This window comes from Cyanistes caeruleus, chromosome 13, assembly GCF_971803275.1.
Source record: "Cyanistes caeruleus chromosome 13, bCyaCae1.hap1.1, whole genome shotgun sequence".
Lineage (NCBI taxonomy): Eukaryota > Metazoa > Chordata > Aves > Passeriformes > Paridae > Cyanistes > Cyanistes caeruleus.
Genome location: NC_141713.1, coordinates 1726920 through 1751127, shown reverse-complemented (window position 1 = coordinate 1751127; position 24208 = coordinate 1726920).

Genomic DNA, 24208 nt, shown 5'->3' with positions numbered 1-24208 from the left:
CTTGCTTGAGAACTGTCAGGTACCCTGGGCCCCACATTTCAGCTGTGTGGTGATGTTTTATGAAGCCCTCCATGACGAGGAATCTTGCAGGGAAATAAAAGGGCAAAACTGCAATGAAAATAGGGTTTTGTTCAGGCTGAAAGCTCCTTCTGCCACTTGAGCATTTCAGCAGCCTGCTGGAGTTCACAGGCAAGAGCAAAGCTGTGTGCACTGCCCAGTGGTTCCCCATGCAGCATCACCCATTCCTGCTGGATCCCCATCCCAAATCATCCTTCCAGGGCAGGGTGGCAGAGTTCTGACTCTGGATCCCCATCCCTGCTGGATCCTCATCCCAAACCATCCTTCCAGGGCAGGGTGGCAGAGTTCTAACTCTGGATCCCCATCCCTGCTGGATCCCCATCCCTGCTGGATTCCCATCCCTGCTGGATCCCCATCCCAGCCCATCCTTCCAGGGCAGGGTGGCAGAGTGCTGACTCTGCCTCTCCAGCCGTGATAAGATCGTTCTGCAGAGGAGTCAATGACCCTAATTAAGAGCCTATGTAATGTTTTGCCTGAAGAGCTTCCTGTGCGTGGCTCTCCCAACATGCCTGTCTTGTTCAGAGATGCTCTTTCTGGAATTACCATTAAATTGCAGCGCTGGGTAATTGCTCCGAAGGGTTGTAAATCCAACTTAACCCTTCCCAGGTTCTGGAATGTGAGCACCGTGGAGCATTTCCAAGGGGTTGGATCTGAGTGCACTCTTTATATAGCAAAAAAGGCTTTTCTGGGAGCTTTCTTTTTTTTTTTTTTTAATGCATATATATTTCTCCTGAAGGGTTTTTTATTAACCCAGGCAGCAAGTACTGAGTGCAAGAACAACTGACTAATTTAGAGCACCCTAGACAGCTCTGAAGGAGATTGCAAAGGTTTGCTTGACAAAACAGGCACCAAACATGTCAACTTTGGGGAATGTTACAGAGAGACTATTATGATTCCAGGCCCTTCCAACACCAGCAGTAGGAAACTACCTCGCCCTGCGGCGTATGGGCAGCAAAAAGCAAAAACAATGAGTGTGAAACCCACTCTGGTTCTATATGTGCAGCCTCGGCTTCAGCAAATCCTATCAGCTCTCACGTCATAAAATATAGAAAGGAATAAATGTTTTCCCCTTCCCGTTTCTTTAGGAATGGTTATACAATTCCTGTGGTAAAATCTGCTTGGCTGTGCTGGTTGCTAAGATAATATGATCATGTTTTGAACAGGGGGGGAAGCGGTCTTTTTATTGCTGTATATAATGGCTTTTCCTGTTTCTTCCTTAGAGTTATGCTTTTTCTTTTCTTTTCTTGTCTTTTTTTTTTTTTTCCCACGTTTCTCAGTCCTTCTGAGACTCAGTTTTCTAAGGTACTTGCTGGTAGCAAGGATAAGAGTCTGTGGAAAAACTAGGATGCACACAGGTCAAATGTTACCACTCTGGAAAAACTGGTCCCCTCAGAACTCAGGAGAACTTGGTGGCAGTGGTCATTTCTCTGTTATTGTTTTCCTTTTTTTATTAAACAAAGGGAGCCCTGGTTTTGTGCATGATGTTCCCTGGTGATGGTTCAGTTGGAGAAAGGTTGGATTCTCCCAAAAACTCTGGTTCCCCATTCTCAGACAGGTTTTTGTGTGGTATTGGGCAGGGGATGGCATCTCTCCAGGCATCTCTTCCCTACCTAAACTGTGGAGATAAGGAAATTACAGGATACTGAAAGGACTTGGTGAGCTGCTGTTTTCATGTGCTGTATGTAGGGCAGGGACTTATTCCTAATAATTATCCATCACCCTTTTAAAGTCTCAGTTCCCTTATGGTTCTTCCTGAATACTCTTAATTTTTTTCTCAAATTAATACGATGAACAGCCTTGCAGGGGAGGCAAAGGGAAGAGATGAAAACGTGGAGCAGAAGTTTTGGAGGTGAATTTTGCTCAGGTGCCATCAGCCAAGGCTTTCCACACCAAGAACAGGTTGATCCCCTCTCCTTGTTCCAGGTTTTGGCTTCACATCATTTCCATCAGTGATTGATGGCAGCTCTCTGAACTGCCTGTACAGGAGAGAGGCCCCTCAGCTCTCCACTGATTTCTCCACTTGGGATGATTTCTCAGGGAGATCTGAAAACAAAAAAGTGATCCATTTCCCATTCTTTGAAGAGAGACCTTTCACTTCCTTGGATAAAATAATGTGTAAAACAATGTTCGGGAAAACTTCCAGGGGGCTCATTTGGGCTTTACAAAGGAACCCTCTGCATTTGAATCCTGATGAGAAGATAAGATAATTCTCCAGCACTGTTTAGTTATCTCAGGGTATAAACAGCCATCCTCTCTTCATCTCCTGAGAATGCAGGGCTACTTGGGAAAGAGTGTGAGGAACAATTAGAACAACTGGAATAAACTCCACATTCCCCAGGAGATCATGGACTCTGTCCCCATCCCTGCTTGAGGGCTGTCAGTGGATCTGAAGGTTGCTATTCACGTCTCCAGATGATTTTAGTGTTTTAAAGAACCCAGACTTTAATTATATGCACAGTCATGGCCACCAGCTCTTTCCCTGGCGTCTGTCCCTTCCCCAGAAGCTGAGTGCCATCGCTGAGCTGTGCTGGGAGAAGAGCTGGGAGTCTCTTGACAATCCAGGATGGGGGAGAAGGGGAACTGAAGGGGCAGGAGGAGCCTTTGGGGGCACAGCCCCATGTGTGCTGTGCTGGAGGGACAGCAGGGACCATGGCAGGGACAGGCCTGTGGCTTCTCCCTCATGGCATTTGGCTCTTTGGCTGTGCAGCAGGGCAGGGAGGAGAGGGAGCCCTGCTGGAGTTGGCTTTCCAGCCTGGGAGCCTTCAGCCACCTCTTTGTTTGATCCCTGTGGGCTCTGTGGGAGCAGGAACAGCCAGCAGTGACAGCAGTGTGTCCTACCCTTATCTAGAACCTTCACTAATCAGCCTGCAAGTACCTCAGGGGCAGGTCAGAGGTGTTACCCTCATTTAACGGGAGGGGAACTATTACTCATTTTGCTCTTGACATTTCTCTCATTGCACTGTTGTTACCAAGTCCTGTGAGAGCAGAGAGATCCCTTCCCCTCGGATTTATCTGCAGGGAAGGATGCTGGAGCAGTGACAGCGCTGGTTGGAGACCTGGGAGTGAGAAGAGCAGTGGTTAAGTCAGCCAGAGGAATGTTTTGCCAGTTTGTCTCTGTTATTTTTTGTTTGTTTGTGTATTCAGCAGAGCACTCTGTTATCTTCCGCCCGTTCCGACGCCATGCTTTTCCTGTTTAAAATTCCGACTTCTGATTTTCCCTTTGGGTTTTTGTCCTGTTATTTTATTTTTTTTTTCTTTTATGCTTCCCCAATTGTTCTAGTTTTATGTTCCCGGCACCAATTACCAAATGATATCTAATGAAAGCATTTGAGGACACAGTAATTTGGTGCCTCTCTCCTCCTGACGTGTTCCCTGTGCAACACGTGGTTCTCCTCTCTTGTTTCCAAGAGCAGCTCAGTATTTCCCTGTCTCATTAGCTAAATTTTACCTGGTGATCCCTCTTTGCAGAGGGAGATCATGACATGGAGGAGGAGGGGCTGAGGGAGCTGGAAAGGGGCTCAGCCTGGAGCAAAGGAGGCTCAGGGGGAATTTCTGGCTCTGCCAGGAGGGGACAGCCGGGGGATCGGGCTCTGCTCCCAGGGAACAGCGACAGGAGGAGAGGGAATGGCCTCAAGTTGTTCCAGGGGAGGTTTAGGTTGGATACTGGGAAAAATTTCTTCACACAAAGGATTTCCCAGCCCTGGCACAGGACAGTGGTGGAGTCCCCATCCCTGGAAGTGTTCAAAGCACATGTGACACTTGGTTTAGGGGTGGTTTAGGGGAGAATGTGGTGCTGGGACTGGTTGATGGTTGGACTGGATTGGTCTCTCTTTCCAACCTAAGCTATTCCAGGATTCTTATACTAGAGACAAAACTGGAGGGGAAACTCCAGTTCTTTCCTGGACACTCTGGTTGCTGTTGAGTGCATTGGATGGGTTTGAAGGTTCTTCAAGCTGTGAAACAGAGGAGACACCTGAGACCTGGGGCTCTGCAGGTGTCACTTGTTCACGTGGTGCTTCTCAGGGCTGACCTCTGTGCCAGCTGCTGCCCAGAGAAGAGAAACCTCTGTAAAGGAACAAAACACCCCCCAGACATTGGGATTGGAACAAGATGGTCTTCAAACCATTCCATGATAAAATCTTCCAAGCCAAACAATCAAATCTTAAATTTTTAATCATCAGTTTATGACTCACAGCACTCACCATTCTTGTTTCGTATAGAATAGGGTTTCAAGGAGATATGGAGTAAATTTATTGTTGGGAATAAAGAGGTTGAAGTCAGAGGGTTGTTCAGAATCTCCAATGCTGGCTGTGGGCTCAGAGTACTCAGAAGTTCTGTGGAAATCCAAAGACAGTAATGGTGCACCTTTTATAATTTTATTGATTCCTGTGACAAATTTAGTCTGGAAAACAAATTTTTATCAGAATTATACAACAGAACTACAAGATAATGTGAAAGAAATGTAAAATCAACAGTCTGGAAGTGGCATGAAGTAGGAGCAGTATTTAGTGAGGACTGGAGTGCTGTGGGTCCATCACAAAGACGAGCTGCAGTGGTTTGGATCCCTGGGCCATGAATCCAAGCAGGAATGCTAAGGAAGCAGCTCTGTGCCTCTCTCACACGCATACAAACACGCTCAGGATTTTGTAAAGATGTTCCTTTGTCCCTCTCTGCATGGGAAAATGTGCTTTCCACCCAAACATAAATTACTGTCCAAACTGCAGCCCGCCATTCAGGAGGCTGCGTTTTTAGTGGCAAACTCTGCAGATCATTTTGGCACCAGCTCTGAGCAAACTCACCAGACAAAAAGGACTTTGGGTGAGCAGCGAAGAAGCAAACAACCTGAATTCACTATAATGAACTTTTTTGGAAGTTCTGAAGGACATTTTCACAGCAGGGATTATTTTAAAATGCATTCTGGGAATACAGAACTCAGAGAAACAAAAAAAAAGCCAGCAAAAACCGAGCCCAAGCCTATCAACAACAGCAGAAATCAGAATCTACTCATGCTTGTGTCCAGTTCATTAATTCATGCCAGGGAGTATCAACCTGAAGGAATCACAATCCCCTCATCCAGACAATCCCAGATTTTGCAGGTTCCCTTAAAGTCTCCTATTCCAGCATAGTCCCTGATTTGTGGCATTCAGCTTTTTATAGTTTTGCTTATCCTAGCATTTAAGGTATTTTCAAACTTTCATACACTTTAATTTGTTACATTTGGAATGAGATGCTGGGTTTAGCACATAAAAAGGGTATTTTCCTTGGAGATGGGACTAACAGCTCAGTGAGGAGGAACTTCTGACCGTGGCACTCTGCCATCCCCCAGGTAGAGCAGAGCACAGCAATTCCCAGGGTGCAGCAATCCCAAAAGGCTCACGTGGCCAGGGAGCACCTGGGATCCTCCAGACAGCCCAAAAGCCCAGATCTGCCCAATCCCTGGGAGACACCAGGCTGGGAATGGTTTTCAGTGGGTTCAGGGGAGCTCAGCTCGCAGCTGGATCTCATCCACAGGATGGAGGAGGGAGCACAAAGATCTTGCAGGATAATTGGATCAGAAGATCAAGTTGAGAGACATTTCACTAGGGGAATAGCTGACCAAGGCTGGTGATCTTGGAGGTCTTTTCCAACCTAAAAGGTTCTGTGGCCTCAGCCAGGTCTGACTGAAGCAGCAGTGGGTGGTAAGGAGGGACAGCGTGGCTGGGATGGGCAAAGGAAGGTGGGAATGGTTTTGGGATCCTGCAGCCACCACTGGAGGGTCTGGCACTGGGACGTGGCCTTTGCAGAAAACTCAATGAACTTATCAAGCATTTGACTCTCTCCCCTTTCCAGCTGATTCCATGGCAGCTCAGATGCTGTGCCAGGGAATTCTGTTTGGATTTCCTTCTCTATGCCATCCCAGTATGATGGAAAGGGTCAGTCTGCTGGTTTGGAGCAAGAGAACTGTTCCAGAGGGATAAATCCCAAGTGAATTTGGGCGGTGTTGGGAAGGAGCACCATTTCCCCCCTCTGCCAGGGAGTGTCACGGCTTCAGTGCCACTTCCTGCTGAGAGATCTGCCGTGGAAAGTCCAGCAGGGAAAGGCTCCAGACTTGGGCAACACACAAAATTCATTGCACAGTTCTGTGCTTCTGTGGATTCATCCCACACTTCTTTAGGCATTTCACTGCATGGGATGCCTGAAGTGTAGAACTTGGCTCCCTCTGCAGTGAAGGAATGCAGGTGAACACCTCCAGGGATTAATTAAGATCTTAGGGAGTAATTAAGGTCTTAAGCAGTGCCCACTGGAGATGCAAAGAGCTCTCCATGTGCTGTGGAGGAGCCTGAGGTGACCGGAGTGAGAGGGTTGTGAAAGGTCTGTGTAGGGTGGGTTCAGGCTTGGCTCAGGACTCGCTGCACGCTCTGAGTTCTGCAGATGGTACCAGGGACCGTAACTTTCATCCATCCCATTCAGAATCCCTCTGGCAAGTGTGAAAGCAGGAAATATTACACACAGATGAACTTCCACACACTTTGTTCCCCCTATCTCAGAATGTTCCTTAGTGCTTGTCGTATCATTTTGGATGGAAAGTTCTCCTTGACATTTAATTATTATCAGAATTAGTCATTAGCACTGTCGTCATCACAAGGAGTTTGGCCACTGATGGACCAGGCCTTGGAGCCAGAGTTAGCTCAGCACTTCCCACATTTTTGTAGGATGGTGGATGTGTTTGGGATGCAGCCTGTGAAAATCATTGTGTGGGAACAGCTTTACCTGAGGGAATTCATCAATCCCCAAACTTTTTCAGGGAACTTGATGACCTCATGGGAGTGTCCAAGAGCCCATCTTTACCAAAGGACGAGGGGTGCTGGATCCAGGATCCATCTTTATGGTTGCTGAGTTACTGGAATGGGAATTTGTTGCCCAGCTCTCAGTTGGCGAACACGAAATCCAGCAAGAACATTTGCCTTCCAAGGAATGCTGAAAAAACTGTGATTTCCCAGATATTCCCCATTCCCACAAGTGCTTACTCACATGTGATTTCTCCTAATGAATTTAGGGTGTTACCATATTGCTAACACACAGAGGAACATCTCAACCCACAGCTGTGCACATCTGGCTGGCACAGCAGTGCCCTGTGCTGCTGCCTTTGATGTGGAGCCTCTTTCCCTGCTCCTGCTGAGCCCCAAAGCTCTGCCCCCACAACCAGACCCCTTCCAGAGCCAGCAGCTCCTCCAGCCCTGCCTGGGCTCGGCAGAGACGTGCCCCATGGCCAGGCAAGCAGGTCCCTTTGGGAATCTGGTGCTCCTGGCTCCCCCCACCATCCCTTTCCGCTGCTCCAGGCGCTGACTTTCCCGACGGAGATATCAGAGATTGGATGGATTATCTGTTTCCAGACTGCTGTTTGTTTGGAGAAATCATACTGGAGATAAGATGGTAAAATACAGATAATTAAGTTTCCTTGATACGAGTGTAATTGTGAATTGAGATTTAAATAGCCTGCTTTGAATCCTGCCCTACGTGCCTCTCCCGGGATTTGTTTTGGGTCTCTGCTGAAGGAGACGAGGGGGAGAGTCCTGCATTGTTGACATTTGCTCTACAAAAACATTTCCAGCTCTTCTTAGGGCTTTTTTCAGAGAAAGAAACCAGTTCAACCACTTCCCCACGAACATTAAGTTCTTTACACAGCCCGAGAACAGGCTCCCTGGGCTGGCTGCAATTCCCTCCTTTGCCTTGCTCTCATTAACACCTCTGCGGCTCACACCGGGGAAATTTGGGAAGTTTCATCTCAAACACAGGGCAAATTGAACCGTGAGGAGACCCTCCTTAACAATGTGCAAAGCCCTTACACAGGGATCTAAAAGAAAATAGAAAAACTTTCCAAACCTGTCAATTATGGCAGCCGTGAAATGTAATAAACTTTTTAAACAGCCCTGATTGATGTGGGATTCTGTTTGCTCTGGTGCCCCAGCAATAAATGCTCTGTCACGACAGCCCCTGCGTGGGGTGACATGGGGATGTGGGGTTTGTGAGCCCAGGGAGGTGCTGGCAGTTCAGGACCTGCTCCTTTCCTGTCCAAACTGCACCGTAAGCCCCAGACACAGTCTGGGGGGAAATGAATAAGCAACTGAAAAGAGAGTTCAAAGCAGAGAAGTCTGGGTGATCAACCAGTAGCAATTATCCCCAATCTGCCGGAAACCGAGCTGTCTCGGGCTAATTTGAGCTTTCTGAAGATATTAGACTGCTGGTTTGAATCATATTCCTGAAACTGGGTAAGAGGCAGATGAATCATAGAATGCTTTGGGTTGGAAGGGACTTTATAGCTCATCCCATTGCACCCCTACCATGGCAGGGACACCTCCCACTATCCCAGGGTGCCCCAAACCCCATCCAGCCTGGCCTAGTAGAGTGGTGAAAACTGAATAAATTTCATTTACCAGGGTAAATCAGTGCAGCCTGTGCTGAGCAGCTGGGCTCGGTGCTGGCCTGACCTTCATCCCCAAGAGCCGGGAGCAGGGCAGAGGCTTTGCCATCATTGCAGCCTTGGTGCCAGCACATGGATCACGTCAGCAGAGCTCTGGGGCTGCCCACAGGACACACCAGGGCCGGTGCTGACACCCAGAAAACATCTTTAACCACTTGGAAGGTCAGGGGAATTTTTCATAGCAAAGAAGGCGCCCCATGCTCTGCTTTCCGCCTCCGTTTCAGGCTGTCCGCCTGATTAGGGAGAGATTACTTGGAGAAGAGGCAGAGCAGCGCTTATCAACTTGGGGTTGTTGTTGAGACAGAAGGGTTTTCTTCATTGTCATTAAACCCCTCTGAGTGTGAGTGTGTGTGAGGGTAAAATCCCGTGTGAGGCTGCCAGGCTGCGCCGTGGAGCTTTGAAATCCGAGTGGGCTCCTCCAGGCCATGTTTACGCTAGGGCGTAATTCGTGTGTGTGTGAAAGAGCCTCTACTTCTGTTTCAGCAACATTGCAGGGATGGAGGTAACACCCTGTGACAGCCTCTCTGCCTGCTCACAGACACCTTTGGGCTGTTTGTTCAGGAGAGACTCCTGCCTGAGCAAAACCATCCCAAAAAGCAGCTCCTGCCCCAAACTCACACATCAAACCCCTTGTGTGGGCATCGCCCTGCCAGAGCCTTCACTTGGTGAAAGCTTTGGATCCTTTCCTGCTCAATTCTCTCCAAAAAGTGTCCTCGTGTCCCTTGACTGCTCAAACACAGAGCACCCCACACCGTCAGGGATGTTGGGGTGTCTTGGGGCAGGAATGTTGCTGGAATTCCCAGCACCTGCCTGCTTCTCTGGAATACCCTCATGGGAAAAGAGAATCTCCTTGATACAAATGACCCATTATCTCCAGCAGAGCTTTATGGAGCTATAAAGCAATTTCTGCCCTTTCCAAAGTGACGCGTCAGTTGTGAAATGGAAGTTCTGTAATGGTGTAAGAGAGACCTGAAAACACAGGAACAACCATCCTGACGCCACCAACAATTTTGCTAATGGTCAGTTGTGCAAGCAGGAGAGAGGCAAAATTACATCTGACTCCAAATCCGAGCCATCTCAAAATCTCTGCCTCCCCCACCTCCTTGAAAGAGCATCGTTAAGTGGGTGTTTAAATAGATTTAATTGGAATGATTTGAAATTGCTTGGAAAAAATCACCCTGCGAGAGCTCCAGATCCCAGTGGAATTGTTTCCTTAAGAGTGGAAAAGAACAGGAATTCCACGAATGCCATGAAAGGTTTGGGAGCTCTCTGATATGGGGAAGGGATTTGGGCAAACTGTGAAAACCTAAGATGGGCAGACAGCTCAAAATCCTTTTATATTTGGGACCAGCCATGGAAGTCAGCTGCCATTCAGCAGTGACTGCCTTCCCTTTCCTCTTCCACTTACATTAATGGATCTGAGGGTTTCCAAGTGTCCTGCGCTATTGATTGCAGATTTTAATGAGCTTTAAATTACCGAAGGGATTTATGGGTCAGGTGCCTTTGGTGGAGGAATTGTTCACAGGCCTGGGCTTCAGGAGCTGCTCCCAAAGCCACACAGGCAGGACTCAGGAGCCTCTGGCTGCCAAGTGCCCGAGTGCCCTTGCCTTGCCCTACTTATCTGAAGAGGCTGTCAGCATGTTCTATAACCAGTGGAAACCACTTTAGAGCTGGAGCCAGACACCGAGGTGCCGGGGTCCACATTTCATTTCTGTGCCTGGGAAAGTTGGGAAGCAGATACGGCCAGAGCCTTCTCCCAGCAACATTTTTCTGCCTATCTGGTTCTCAGCCCTGAGCTGGCATGTCTGGAGATTGACACAGGCCCTGCTCTTTGTAGATACCAAGGTTTTTTCCTAGGAAAAACTGTGGCTGTCAGAAATTGCTGCAGAAGATGAAGCTGTAGCAGTTTTTAGTGCAATCTGAGAATTTTAATTGTATGTTTGCAGAGAATTTCAGCTCTGCTGTGGGAAGCATGTCCCAGCACACTCGAAACCCCAAAATCCAGCTAAACTTCTGCTTGAAATTCATCCCATTAGCAGCTACTTGGGTGAAATGACATCCAGGAAGCATACTGGAAAGCTGTTCCACGCTGGTTCCTTTTGGACTGTGTAATTAAACCGCTTGTTCATTAAGAAGTGGCGCTAACAAAGCTTGGTTTTGTTGGGATTTGTAGTCTCTGGCCCTATAATAATCCCATGCGGATGATTTCCCATGGCTTGCCCATCACAGTCCCTGCTGCTCCCATGGAAGGTGCTGGTCACTGCCTGAGTGCCCTGGTCACCTTTTTGGGGGAACAAATCCCTGTCTTGTCCCACCACAGGGCAGCTGCTGTGAAATTTGGGGTCTCAGCATCTCTGTTCCTCTCAGTGCTGGAAATTTGGCTCAGGAGGTGAGGAGGAGGGACCAAGAGCCTTGCAAGTGGCCCAGCAGGGTGATGGTTTCTCTGGCAGGAGAGGTGAAACCTGCTTCCCTATAGATATTCCCAGTTATTTATGGCTGTCTGGGAAGAGCTTTTCCTCCTCCCTCTGTGCTGATCTGAGAGGTCTTGGCTGGGATTAGTGGGATTCAGAGGTGCAGGGTAACAGGAGCCCACCAGGAATGTTGTGTGAGCAAGGGATCCTACACAGATACAGACATCTCACCTAAAGATGGAAAAACAGAGCTTTGAGCTCTGAATGCTCTGTAATTCCAGATATTTGGACTTCCTTTGTCAGGCAAAGAATTACTATTTTAAAGGAAGGAGAATGTTTTCCTAGGGACAGGTTATGCTCCTTAAAAAACACTTCAGATATTATTACTTTACACAGATTCTTGCTGGGGAATAAACAGAGTTTAAAAACAGCCAGAGCTGTTAAAATTTATGGTATCAAAATATATTCTGTCAAAATATTTATACCATAAACTAGAATCATTAACTGTCCCCTCATCCTGCTCCTGGGAAAGGAGGGAGAGGAATCTGAGATGTCTGATGTGTAAATTCCTTCATTTATCGACGCTTTATTGCCTGGCAGAGCAACAACAAGTGGCTTCAGAGTTTGAATGGATATGGATCTGAAGGAATTCCTGTTGTTGAGCAGTGCTTCTGTGGGCTAAAGGGGTGTTTTCCAAGTGACATATTTCCAGAGGCACCTACACACATACTTCACATCCCAGCCCACATGCCAGCGCATGTTATTAGCCTGCAATTACTCTCCAGGAGTTGAGCAAGCAGATTCTGCTCCCATCGAGTTGTGTGGCAGCAGGAAGGGACTTTCTGAGGCTTTTTTGTGTGGAAACAGAGGCTGGAATATGGATTTGCTGAGCCCCTGGTGCTCTGATCTCCTTGGTTCTGCTTTTCCTATGAAGAAAAGCTGAGCAAAGTCCTAAAGCTGGGGACAGATCCTCGAGACCAGCACGTCTGTGAAATCTCCCCTCCACTTTTTTGCCCTACAGCATTTAATTAGAAGGTCCCAGGGGTGTGTTCTTTAATTCAGAAGCCCTGACTGTGTGATGCTGATCTGTCAAACACAGATGGAGATGCACTGATGGAGGGACAGATACCCTGAGCTCTGCACCCTCCACAGCCCTTTTCCCATGGGCTGCAGCAGGTCTGCAACAGAGGGACCACTTTAATTCCCACTGCCACCACCAGCAATTAATTTCTTTTTGCCACCAGAAAAAAAAAGCAAACAGTACCTCAATCCTTCATAAAAAAATTAATTGTCCTATTTCCTGGAATTATTACTTTCTCTCCTAACACTTATCTATTCATTGCTTTTGGATGGAAAGCAGCAGATGGACAGGAGTGCATTACAGACATGATTTAATGCCCAGGGTTACAGTGTCACCTCCTTTTATTATTTCACAGGAGTTGGGGTCTAATTGTTAATATTTGTGTTGGTTTGCCTGCCAGTGCCTGGAAAAAAGGCATCTCTGGAGTTTATTTTTCTTGGCAGAGGCAGTCTGTACATACAATGCATCTTTAGTTTTTGTAAGCAGTTGAGAAGCAGCCTGGAAAGGGTGATGCTGAGTCCTTGGTGAAGGACTGCCCAGGGTGAGAGCCCCAGCAGGGTGTTGCTCTGCACCCCATTTCCAGAGGAGGTGCTGGAGCAGGGTCCTGTGCTCTGCTCCCAAACCTCTGCCAACCCCAACTCACAAGATTCCCTTAAAACTCCAGCAAATGCATGTCCTTTTAAATTGTAACAAGGGAGTTCTTTTCTCTGCCTTCTACCTTTGGCATTATTTGGGTTCCTGGGGTTTTTGCTTTTCTCTGGAACCATCAAGGCCAGAAAATGACTGGTGAAAAAAAGAGGAAAGTCGAGATTGTGGTACATTCACAGGTCTCCCAGGACTGAGGCCTTACAAACCCCATCAGCTATGAGGATATGTTTGTAAGAGTTGGCAATGACCAGGTTTTCATGGCCAAGTGTTTGTGCAAGTGAAAGCCCAGATTTTAATTCGTCTGAAAATTATATGGTGCGATAAGGAAACGAAGTGCATGAAAAATATGGCCAAGCAAAAGCAGGCTCCAGCTTCAGAGCTGGGGTGAAGGCATGTGAAAATGTGTTCCATTAAGTGAGTGAAATGATGGGTTTCATGTAATGCAGGGGGGGTTTTATCCCTTGCTATTTTTTGGGGACATAAACATTGAGGAGACGTGAGTGCAGTCAGGGTGTGCAAGGGAGGTACCTGTCAATAAATAAAACTTAATATCTCAGAGCAGTGGGTGATCTACCTCGTTTGTCCATGTTATTAAATGAAAGCAGAAAAAAAATCTGCTGTTTCTGTATGAAATCCTGTAGATTTTAAGGGATTATTCAGGGCTGCAACCTGCAGCAGCGCCGCCTTCCTGAGGGTCAGAGCAAGGTGACAGCAACAAGTGTCCCAGCAGAAAATGCCACCACTGGAGTGGTTAACCCCAGGAATACCGGGAGAGGGGCTTTTTGTCAAAGGACAAAGGTAGAGGGAGTGCTGGGGGGAGACAACTCCTAAACAGAGCTGATGGAAAATGCTCTCCGGGCTCAGGGCCAAGGGCAGTGGGCCTGGCTCCTCACTATCTGTTTGACCATTTGCACCAGTCCTGGGGGGATAAATGAAACCACTGAGGTTTGATAGTGTGCTGCAAACATTCTGTTCCTATTTTGCAATGTGTCAGCCTTCAAAGACACCAGCGTGGAGCTCAGGGCAGTGGAAACACATCCCCACAACACCAGAGCCGTGGGTTCCAAACAGCAGCGCCAGTGACCCTGAGGCCATGGGAAGGAGCCTGCAGCTCATCTGGAGATGTCTGCAAGGGGCTCCTGATGCTCCACAGCTCAGGAGATTTGGGAGCCATCAGGCAAAGCATGAGGCAGAGGAACTGGGAGCCATGAGGGACGAGTTGTTCCCTTGGGCGGCAGCATCTGTGCCACGAACAGCGCAAGAGAGGGCAAGGGACATGAGGAGCTCTGCCTCTCTTCCTGCCCCCTTATCCACCCTGCAGGCATCTCTTTTGCACTGGGGCAGCCCTGCTTGCTCCTTTGCCATGGGAACAAGCCTGAGACAGGCTAGGGATGAGCCTGGGAGAAGCAGGTGAGGATGGGAGCTCACCAACACGTTCCCATCGCTCTCCTCCCATACCAGGAGAGGAAATCCTGGGGCTCACAGAGACAGGAGCCAAGACAAAGCCCAAGTCAGCAGCTCCCACCAAGCCTGGCCTGCTGAGAGTCACCCAGACCCAGCTGGCAGCTGGCAGCCATCCCTGCCAGCTCCCAGAGCCCCTTTGCAGAGGTGTGAGGAGCAGGTTTGGCTGGCACGGAGGGAAGGAGCAGAGAGGTGTGCTGGGATTTCACTGTCACTGCTGTGCAAAGCCAAACTCTTTTGTTTTTTTCCCCTCAGAAATATCTAAGTAATGCTCTAGGCACCCAGGGTGTGAGTGTCCTCGGGCAGCAGATGTGTCAGGAGTTAGGGATGGCTCCTCTCTGGCACCGTGGCAGCAGCGGTGCCAAGGCTGCGGTTGTGAAATCCAAACTCACGTGAGCCGAGTGTCACCGCTGCGAGAGGGAGGTCAGGTTCAGGGAACTGCCAGAGCACAGGGGCTGCAGGATGGCCCAGACAGCCCTGAGCTCTTCCAGCCCAGGTTTCGACTTGCCCACATTTCCGAACCGCTCCCGCTTTCAGCAATTGATACAAGCCCGACTTGTTTCCAGCTGAGCCTGTGCCTGGGTTAGAGGAACCATAAAAAATGTCAAGCATGTGAAAAACAAGGGGTCTCAGGGAAGCTGTCTTGGGTAACAGGAGCACTCCAGGAAGGAGATAAACTAGGGCTGTGCTGAGGGTGCAGCATCACCTCCCCATGAGCATGGGCAGGGCAAAACCCTCAGGGACATCCTGCTCAGGAGCCCCCAAAATGTGTGGGCAGGTTCCTTCCAGGGTGGATGGTTTATAAAAGGCTTCCCCTGCACAGGGATGTTCCTCCCTCTGGGTTTGTGGGATGTTGGTGTTAAGAGGAAAGCAAATCTCCTTGACAAGATCTGGTTGTGGGCTGAGCTCCCATTTTTCATATGAGGAGGCTTTGTGGTCCCAGGACAGCCCTGTGCAGGCCGATACATTTTTTGAAAGGATGTTTGAGCACAGATAAGAGTGTTTCCAAAGCTATTTGTGTCCCAGCCAAAGAACTCTGGAATGGGAGCAGACCTGTGTTTTATCTCCCAGTGGGAAATGAGTAAAATCAGTTTTCTGGAGGGACAGGGTGAGGCTGGATGTTTAGTAGTCCAACCCCTAAGTTACACATGGAGATAGCTGGAAGCTGGACTCCACTGGCCAGACTTTGTCTTTCCCCTGCCCTAAACCATCCCAAAGTGAATCAGTAGTTTCAAACACGATGGAGGTAAGCAGAGGTCACAAAGCAAGGTTTGGACAGCTCAGGGTGGTGCTGGGATGCAGCAGGTGGGAACTAAATCACTGCAATATAAAACAATCTTCTGAACGTTTATCCAGGGTTTTCAGTGGACTAAAACCAGATTTTAATGAAGGATTTGTCTCATTTTCCTGATATTATTTTCCTTTCTCAGCACAAGAGGGATCTGCGTGGCAGTGCAGGGCACTGGCAGGGTTCCAGCTCACCTGCAGAAGGTGAGGGGTGCAGGAGACATAAAAGCATTTATTTAAGTGTAGGATGAACCAACTGACCTCCAAAAGCAAATCTTTCTTTTCAGAAGCACTGCAGGGAACTGTGTGTCCAGATCTCTGGTCAGGAGAATTTGAGCTTCTGATTCCAGCTTGGAGAGCTGAGTCATGTGAAGGCTGCAAATCTGATTCTCCATCTGTGACCAGACTTCCAGGCTTCAGTGGCAGGCAGGGTTTGGCCTGCTCCAGTCATCCCAAATCCATCTGCTTGTCTCAAGTGAAATCTAATTTGGCACTTTTGTGAGATTTGGCCATCGTTAATTATGCCCTCAATTAATGGCATAATGTAGGCTCCGAGAGCTTCTGAACTTGAGTCTGCTCTGCCGAGTCAGGGCTTGGCTTGGAAAAATGTTGTGAGATGCCATTCTTGGAGAGGATGTTTCAGCGGGCACTTCATTTAGGACAAGTCCTAATGTGCATTTGGCTCACAGAAGAGCTAATGGTTGCACAGACTATTTAAACATGACCCCAGAGATTATAGGTTGGCAATGTGTGCTGAGCACAACTATCTCCTTCTGCAAAATGAAACTTAATCACGCACCCAAAAGCAGCCAAACATCAAGTTCGCCCTCCCGTTATTAACTCGGATTTGTTACTTTAAAAAACTGCCTCTTACTTGATTTTTCTAGTGGGATTTACAAAGCAAAGTCCTCCTACTCCCCTTGGAAAAGCAGGAAAGCATATTAAGAGCACTGATAAAAGGTAAACAAACCAGGAGACACAAAGTTTCTTGATATGCTCTAATTGAGCTGGTTTCCTTACTTCTGCTTTGAAAAGGAACAGCCATGAGGCATTCTTGAGAGAGCCAAGTGAACTGCTGTTATCTCAAAAAGGTCTCCTTAATGTCTCGCTCGTGGGGGCTCCAAGTCTGCTCCGGCCATTGCCTGGAAGTCTAAGAAAAGAAGTCTACTGGCCTCTGTGATAAAGCTCCCATTTTTAGGCCTTGGGAAGGATGGGGTTGTTGACAGTTCATTCCTGTGAAAATTCAGCGCGGGCCCGGTCTCGGGATTGTAAATGGAAGGAATATATGGCAGCACTAATGCAAAAGGTATGTGATTAGATAGTCCTGGCTGCTATCTGCCCCAGCGTCCTGCTGATAGGCAGCTCTCTGCTGGTGCTAAATGGGAGCCATCAGAGTTGCCAGACTGACGCCAGGCCCTTCATCAGCTGCTCCCAGATAAGGGGAGGAGGCCGCAATCTTCACGTAACGCCACGTTTCCCCAGTGGGTGAACTTGAGCGTTCCTGGCTGCATCTTTCACAGGCATCTTGAGGGGCCAGAAGAGGGATAATTTCTAGTTTCATACTGCAAGGAGTCCGAAAGCTCAGTGGGAGGGATCCTGTGGCTCCCGCTGCCTGCTCGGGCCGGAATCTTCTCCTGAGCGGTTCTAGACACAGTGGCAGCAGAAGAGCTTGGATGGTGCTGGTGTTCCTCGAGGTGGGAGCCTGCCTGGCCACAGCACACCCCATGGGATAATCCCCTCAAAGCCCTGCTCACGGTAGAGATGAAAACATGGGAACGACCCGCGGTGAAGGACCCAGGGGTGCTCCAGGAGGGCACCAGCGGGGTCCCTGCTGGAGCCCTGGCAGGTCAGCAGCCCCCAGCACTGGTGGGCTGAGCCCTCCAAGGTCTCTGCAAGGCACAGTGAAGGTGGCTTCAGCACGGACCTGATGGAGCTCCAGGCTGCTCCAGTTTGAGCTCTGCGGTGGCAGTGGGACAGGTCCTTGCTTACCTGTAGTGCTGGAAGGGTTTGGTCCACAAACCTCTTGCACAGAGACGGAGATGCCCTTCCATGGGCCTCCCACCCACACAACATCCAAACCTCTGCAGGGCTAAGCCAGCAGAATCAGCTGCCTCACCCTGTGTGCCCACCACTGGTTTCTGCTGCTGCTGGAGAGCTGGGACAGAGTCCCAGCCTGTCCCTGCCCTTTCCTTGGGGCACGTGGGAAATGCTCCTGGTGCTCCAGCTGTCTCTGCAGATTTCCAGGGATCTAGGCAGGCTCAGCAGAGTTTTTTCCACCTTTAGCTTCACTGTGTGCCATAGCTCAAGTGAATGATCCTTCTAAAGTCTTTTAGCACTTGGCAGTGGGTGATGACCTTCCTAAACCCCCCAGTGAAATGCACTGCAACCAGGATCTCAGGTACACTGGTTCCAGTTAGTCCAGAACATGATTCAAAGGCACCCATGATTTATAGGATTAAATGCCAGCTGTTTCTAGGAACGTGCTGGAAGCACTTGGTAGACCTGAAGGCTCCACAGACAATTGCATTTCCTCCTTAAGCCTTATCTTTTTCCACACCCTAGAAAAGCCTTAGAGCTTATTCATTCATTAAAACAGAGGAGAACTTTCTTCTAATCTTTTCTGGGTGACTCACAGGCTGTCAGAGCTGCCATCGGGGGCGTGACCAGACCGTGGGGATGTTGACCCAAGTTTCCTCTGGGCTTTACAGCTTGAGTGCCCCAAACAGTGTTCCCATGGCAGGGTGCATGGCCACGTGTGTGCCACGCAGTGGGTGACAGCAGAATGGGAGTTCTTTGGGTTTGAAGGAACCGTGGGCATCCTCCTGTTGGTCCCCATGGTCTCTCAACCCCACACGTGTGACACAGCCCAGCTGGAGAGCTCAGCTCCCTCAGAACCATGTGTGGGCTCCTGTTAGTCATTGTTTGCAAGGATTTGAGTGATGGCCAGCACTGATAGAAATGTCTACACAGCCCTGGAGATTCATAACTGTCGGCACAGAAGAGCCTCCTACAGAAAATCCTTAGCCTTAAATCCCTAAATCCAGGTGCCAGGCCTTTATTGGCAGCTGGGGCAGGGATGCCAGAGCTCTCCTGTCTGGCAGCTGGAAGGCTGGACAAGACACAAAGACAGATGTTGCATCAGGTGTGAAATTCAGTTTAACTGAAGTGATCTTCAAACAGAAAATAAAAATGGGGGTGACATTTGCAGCAAATGCTGCACTCACGACATCCCTGGGCTCACCGCAGTGCATTTACGTGAGGATTGTTTAGTTCTTCTCATCCTCTGTGCTTCCTCTGTCTCTTTTTAAACTGTCTTGGTTTTCTTGTCTTTTCCATGGAGGAACTACACCAGTAATTTTGCAGTGAGGTGATTGTCAGATTTCACATTCAGTCTGTTTCTGATTTCTTTGAGCTGCCAATTTAACGAGGTGTGTGAAGCTAGAGGTGTTGGAGCGGGTTCTCCAGTGGGTACAGCTCAGCTGAAATGCATTGCTTAACGTAAAAAGGAAAGAAAGGAACATGATTTTGGGGATCTGATGGGAGGCAGTAGCTCTGACATTCCATGCATCACCTCCTCCAGCCAAAAAGCCTAAAGAGAAAGGAAAAAGAGATACAAATGCATTTTTTGCACGCCTGCTGAGAGCTGCATTTCTGCGTGTGCTAAACCAGGCTTTAGAAGCAAGTTTAGAATTTCAGCTTTCATTTTGAAGGAGGTTCCAGCCACCTCTGTGAGGGACATCCTGTTGGATGCTTTTTCTGCTGCAGGGAGCATGGGTCCTTCATTTCTGGGAGCCAATTTGAAAGCCAAGTTTAAACATGCAGACCACTGTTTATTTCAGTGAATCATGCATGCTTAGGACCTGATCCTGCGAGCTCCAGAACATCTCCTGGGAGATCTTGAGAGCTCTCCTTGATACTGCAATTATCCCTTTTCAACTGGAAGACTAAGGTAGCAACTGTGTTGCTTGGAGAATTGCAAGGGAGGGCTCGGTGGTTTGGGTTCTGGTTTTGATGAAAAAAACCCATTAGGGGCGAGCTCACCCTGTTAATTGTCCCGGTAGCATCTTGCAGCATGGACAAACAAGTGGTTACATGAACAACACAGGCAGCTGGACACACAGCCATGGGTTGTTGCTGCTTGTTTGCTCACTGTTTATATCACAGGCCAGTTTAAGGAGCTGACTTGAAGACCGTCACCTTTTCCATCAGCAGAACCCACCCACGGTGGGGATGATCACAGCCACATTTTCTCCCATCACACTGTCCATTTTCTGCCCAGTGTGAAGCTCAGGGCTGCCAGTAGGAGGGATTTCTGTGAGGTTTGAATCCATATTTACTTCAAATCATCACCTTTCCCTTTTCATTCAGAGCAGATCTTGATCTTAAGCAAGATTGGATAAACCCAGCACAATCAAGGGAAATACAGGTTGGATATTGGAAAAAGGTATTTTCAGGAAAGGTTATAAAGGACTGGAGTTGTCTGCCCAGGGAGGTGGTGGAGTCGCCATCCCTGGCTGTGTTTAAAGGAAGACTGGATGTGGCACTCGGTGCAGGGTTTAGTGGAGGTGTTAGGGGTGGGTTGGACTCGATGGTCTCAAAGGTCTCTTCCAACCTGGTGATTCCGTGATTCTGTGATTGGATAAACCCTCCCATATGGAGGAATGAAGCTGAGGCTGCCCCGTCCCTGGGAACGTCCAAGGCCAGGTGGGACAGGGCTTGGAGCACCCTGAGACAGAGGAAGTCCCTGCCCATGAGGACAAGATGAGCTTTGGGATCCTTTCCGACCCAAAGCCTTCCAGGATTCAGTGATTCTGAGAGCACAGCCCTGCTCACATGGGTTTATCTCTTTCCTTTACTGCACCTCCTGTTTGCTGCTTGGCAACTGGAATAATATTATTGCACACAGACATTAAATGAGGTCTTACCTGCAGTTAGGGTTTATTTCTCATTCCAGGTGAGCAGATCCAAGCCCTGCCATTTTGAAGGCTGCTCTCGTTGCTGTACAGAGCAGCTGCCAAAAAGGAGGCAGCTTACAGCGCTGAGGGAATGAGTCACGTTCTTACACACTCGACAGGATTAGACATTTCACTCCTTAATGCTTAAATGGAAGGTCATTAAAACAACCCTGTGGTTTGGGGAGGATAGCAGTTCCACAAGTGGCTTATTTTGGTGGCGAGAGAATTCTTGGTTTGAATCTAAATTGGTTCTCAGTGTCGTGGCAGAGCAGAGCAGCACGGACGGGCTCCTCTGTGCTGCTGCCTCTCTTCTGGCTTTGTTGTGTCCAGGAAAGTGGGAACTTCCCTGGTTGATAGCAGGGTCCTGCTGGAGCTCAGGAGCTGCAGTGCCCCAGGCACTGAGAGCCCTTCTCCAAGAGCACATCATCGAGGGATCGGGCAAAACAAGGGATATGGGAAATTCTGGGGAGAGATGAGGCTGGAGGGAGACTGTTATGTTTTACCTGGGGTTAGTGCCCACCACCCTTTCCAGAGAGAGGTTTTAGAAAGCCAGTGGTACCTCCCCAAACCTCTCAAGGCAGAATCTTTTTTTATTGTGATAATAAAAATAACTTGCCCCACAAGGAGCAGAAATACTGAAGCTCTGGTTTCCTCCCTATTTTTACCTTGTGATGGGATTTCTGGGTGACAACAACTTCCAATTCCAGCTTTTTCTGATGCAGTATTTCCATCCTGCCAGTAAATTCTTTGGTGTCACATCTTCTGGGCTGTAGATTTGTCCTTCCCCAGCAGTGGTGCTCAGAGGTTGCTCTCCTGCCAGCTGGAATGTTCATGGAGCCCCTCACCTGTGGCACAGCTGAATTAGGTGGTGACTGAACCACGACTTTAAAAGCCCCTGCCGTAGTTGGGGAACGTGTGCAGGTGTTCACAGCCACTGAGAGCAGCTACACAAACTTAGAAGACCAGGTTAAAACATGTGAAGAGTGTTCTGGATAAGGCCATGCTGGGTATGATCTGGATTGCCAGCCCGAGCCCAGGGAGGAGGCTGGACAGCAGCTCTGGGTGCAGCTGAGCCGGCATGGAAAGCCATGGGAAGTGTCTGGAAGCAGCAGCACTTCAGGCTGGGCTCACCCAAGGTACAAAACATCTGCAGCAGGTTGAGGTAAAGCACCATGAAAATCGTTTTCACAGCCAGACATCCCCGTGGAGCTGAGATCTGTCAGGCTGTGTCTCCATCACAGTGGTTGCTCCACTGGGATGGAGCTGTGAGCAATTCCCAAACCCAAACGCCTTTCTCCTTCTAATGGAGTGGTTGAAGCTGAGGGGTGGATGATGAAACGTGTTTCTCTTTAATCTGCCTGGATTAGGAATGTTTCATTGCTCACTGGGAAGAAGCTCCAGCAGGATAAGTGATGTTAACAGCAGCTAATCAGATGGTGCCAAAGCAAGTCCCTGCACATCAGGCAAGAGAGGGGAACACGCTCCCAGTCTGCCAGGGGAAGCACATGAACAAGGTGTTCTGAGGGCCAGGAGAAGTACAGGTGATCATGGGGAAGGTGCCAGCCTCATCCTGTGATTTATTTAAACAGTGATTTATTCCAGGATAGGCAGGGAAGCAGAGGTGACCTCTCAGAGTTGTTTGGGGGCAGGTTAATGCCAGGGAGAGGCAGTTGTTATAGGGAAGGGAAGCTGCCAGGCTTTCTTGATGCTGGAAATAATGAAAGAAAGTTATTTCTTCTATGTAGTTATTTGGAGATTTTGAGTGAAAGACCTGCTGTTTTTAAAATTACTGAATTTTAGGCTCAAGTTTATTTTGGGAGTTGGGTGGGGGGAGGTTCTGGTTTGTGGTTTGTGAGTGCAAGTTGAACACTTGGCTTGTGTTGTTTCTTGTTTCAGATCTCTATTAATTTTATAAATTTTTAAAAGGAAAATAATTAAACCCCCCTGATCTCTGGGAGATCCATACCAGTATGGCACCTGGGCTCAGTGTTCAACCTTCTCTGTCAGTCTTACAACCATGTGTCAGTTTTGTGTGCATCCCATCCCAGAATTGGTGCTAAAATCTGGTTTTGGCTTCTCTGACACAGCTCCAGAGCAACTCCATTGGCTTCAAGTATCACTTGGAGAAAGATCTGGCACATGGTCTTCTTCCTTTTGTGTTTCCACGGGACTTCTGGTCCCATCTCTAGGTTGGATGTTGTTCTCATGTATTTTAAATATCCTCTCACCCCCTACCAAAGCAACTCAGCCTCTTCCTGTGATCCCTGACTGTTTCCTGCTGCTGGACACCCTTGGTTTTATCCAAAGTGGCCTGAGAGTCTGATCTTGTGCCTGGAATAAGATTTAACATTGAATGGGGAGCACAGACTTAATTGTGTTTTTATCCTCATTGGCTGCTTGAATTGGGCCTCAGATAATATGCTCCCAAATAATGGAGCTGGTTTTCTTTTTAAAACCTAAAGTTTACGTTCTGCAGAACCTGGTGAGTCCAGCAGAGAAACCTTTGATACCAAAGCACTGTTTCCTCCTCCTGCTGAGCTCCCTGTGCCTTAACCACCCTTGTCCCCTTTGTAGGACCATTAATTCATGAAACAAAACTGATGGAAGCCACCAAAGAGCCCCAGCTTAGAGAAATTCAGCCAGGGCCAGCACGGGCAGGCGGGGCTGTGGTGGCTCCCAGAGCCAGCACTGACGTGGTGACGTGGTGGATAATCACCACGTGTCCCTCAGAAGGTTCACAGGGATGAAAAGGCTCTGTGCAATTGTAGATTTTATTTTTTCCCCTCTAAGGCCAGCGTTTGGCGTGGGCTCCCCAAAGCAGTTCAGTTTATTAATAGTCTGTTTCTGGAGCCGAAGTGACTCCATAGAGGGGAGTTATTCCATGCAAAACAAAACAGGAAAAGAAAACAATGTCCAACTCCTCCGTGCTGGAGGGGTGCTCAGAGAGCTGCATTGTTCCACCTTCTCACATGAAGCAGAGGAGACCCAGGACAGAGCAGCCCTGGCAGGAGGAGGGTGCTGAGGTCAAGCCCAGGGACAGAGAGAGCATTTGGGGACGAAATGTGACTGACTGCCGAAAATGAGTCTGTTCCTGGCCAAGTCACTGCTTCCAGCGTTCAGAGAGAATCCAAGGGGAGCTTCCCAGGCAGCAGCACAGTCTGTTCCTGATGGGATCCGAGTGCTCATTCCCTGGGAAGGAGCGGGATCCGTGAATTCCCATCGCCGCTGGCCGGCTGTGTGCTGGGCACTGAGACTTGCACCAGGTCCAGCACTGCAGGGGAACATTTCCCTCTCTCTTAAACCTGAGGTTTTGTGGGGCTCCTCATTTTGGACCCAGTGCACTCCTTCTGCTCCCCTCTGCTGTTGGTTTGATCAGCACTGCTGGTTCCTCAGCTCAGCCAGAGCTCAGACACGGGGAGAAGGTGGAGCAGGGGCACAGGAGGGACAGAAGATCCAGGTGAAAACAACACCCAGGAACAGGCAGACAGGAACAGGCTCTTCTTCCAGGGACTGTGAAGGTTAAAGGAGACCTCTCACCTCAGGGAGGATGAGGTTGGAATTGTTTACAATCACAGAATCCCACAATGGTTTGGGTTGGAAAGGACCTTAAAGCTCGTCCCATTCCACTCCTGCCAGGGGTGGGGACACTTTCCACTGTCCCAGGTTGCTCCAGCCTGGCCTTGGACACTCTCAGGAATGGGGCAGCCCCAGCTTCTCTGGGCACCTTGTGCCAAGGGCCTCACCACCCTCACAGCCAGGAATTCCTTCCCAATCCAATCCAAAGTCCATTCATCAAGTACAGCCATTAAGCCAGTTGTTTCTTTTT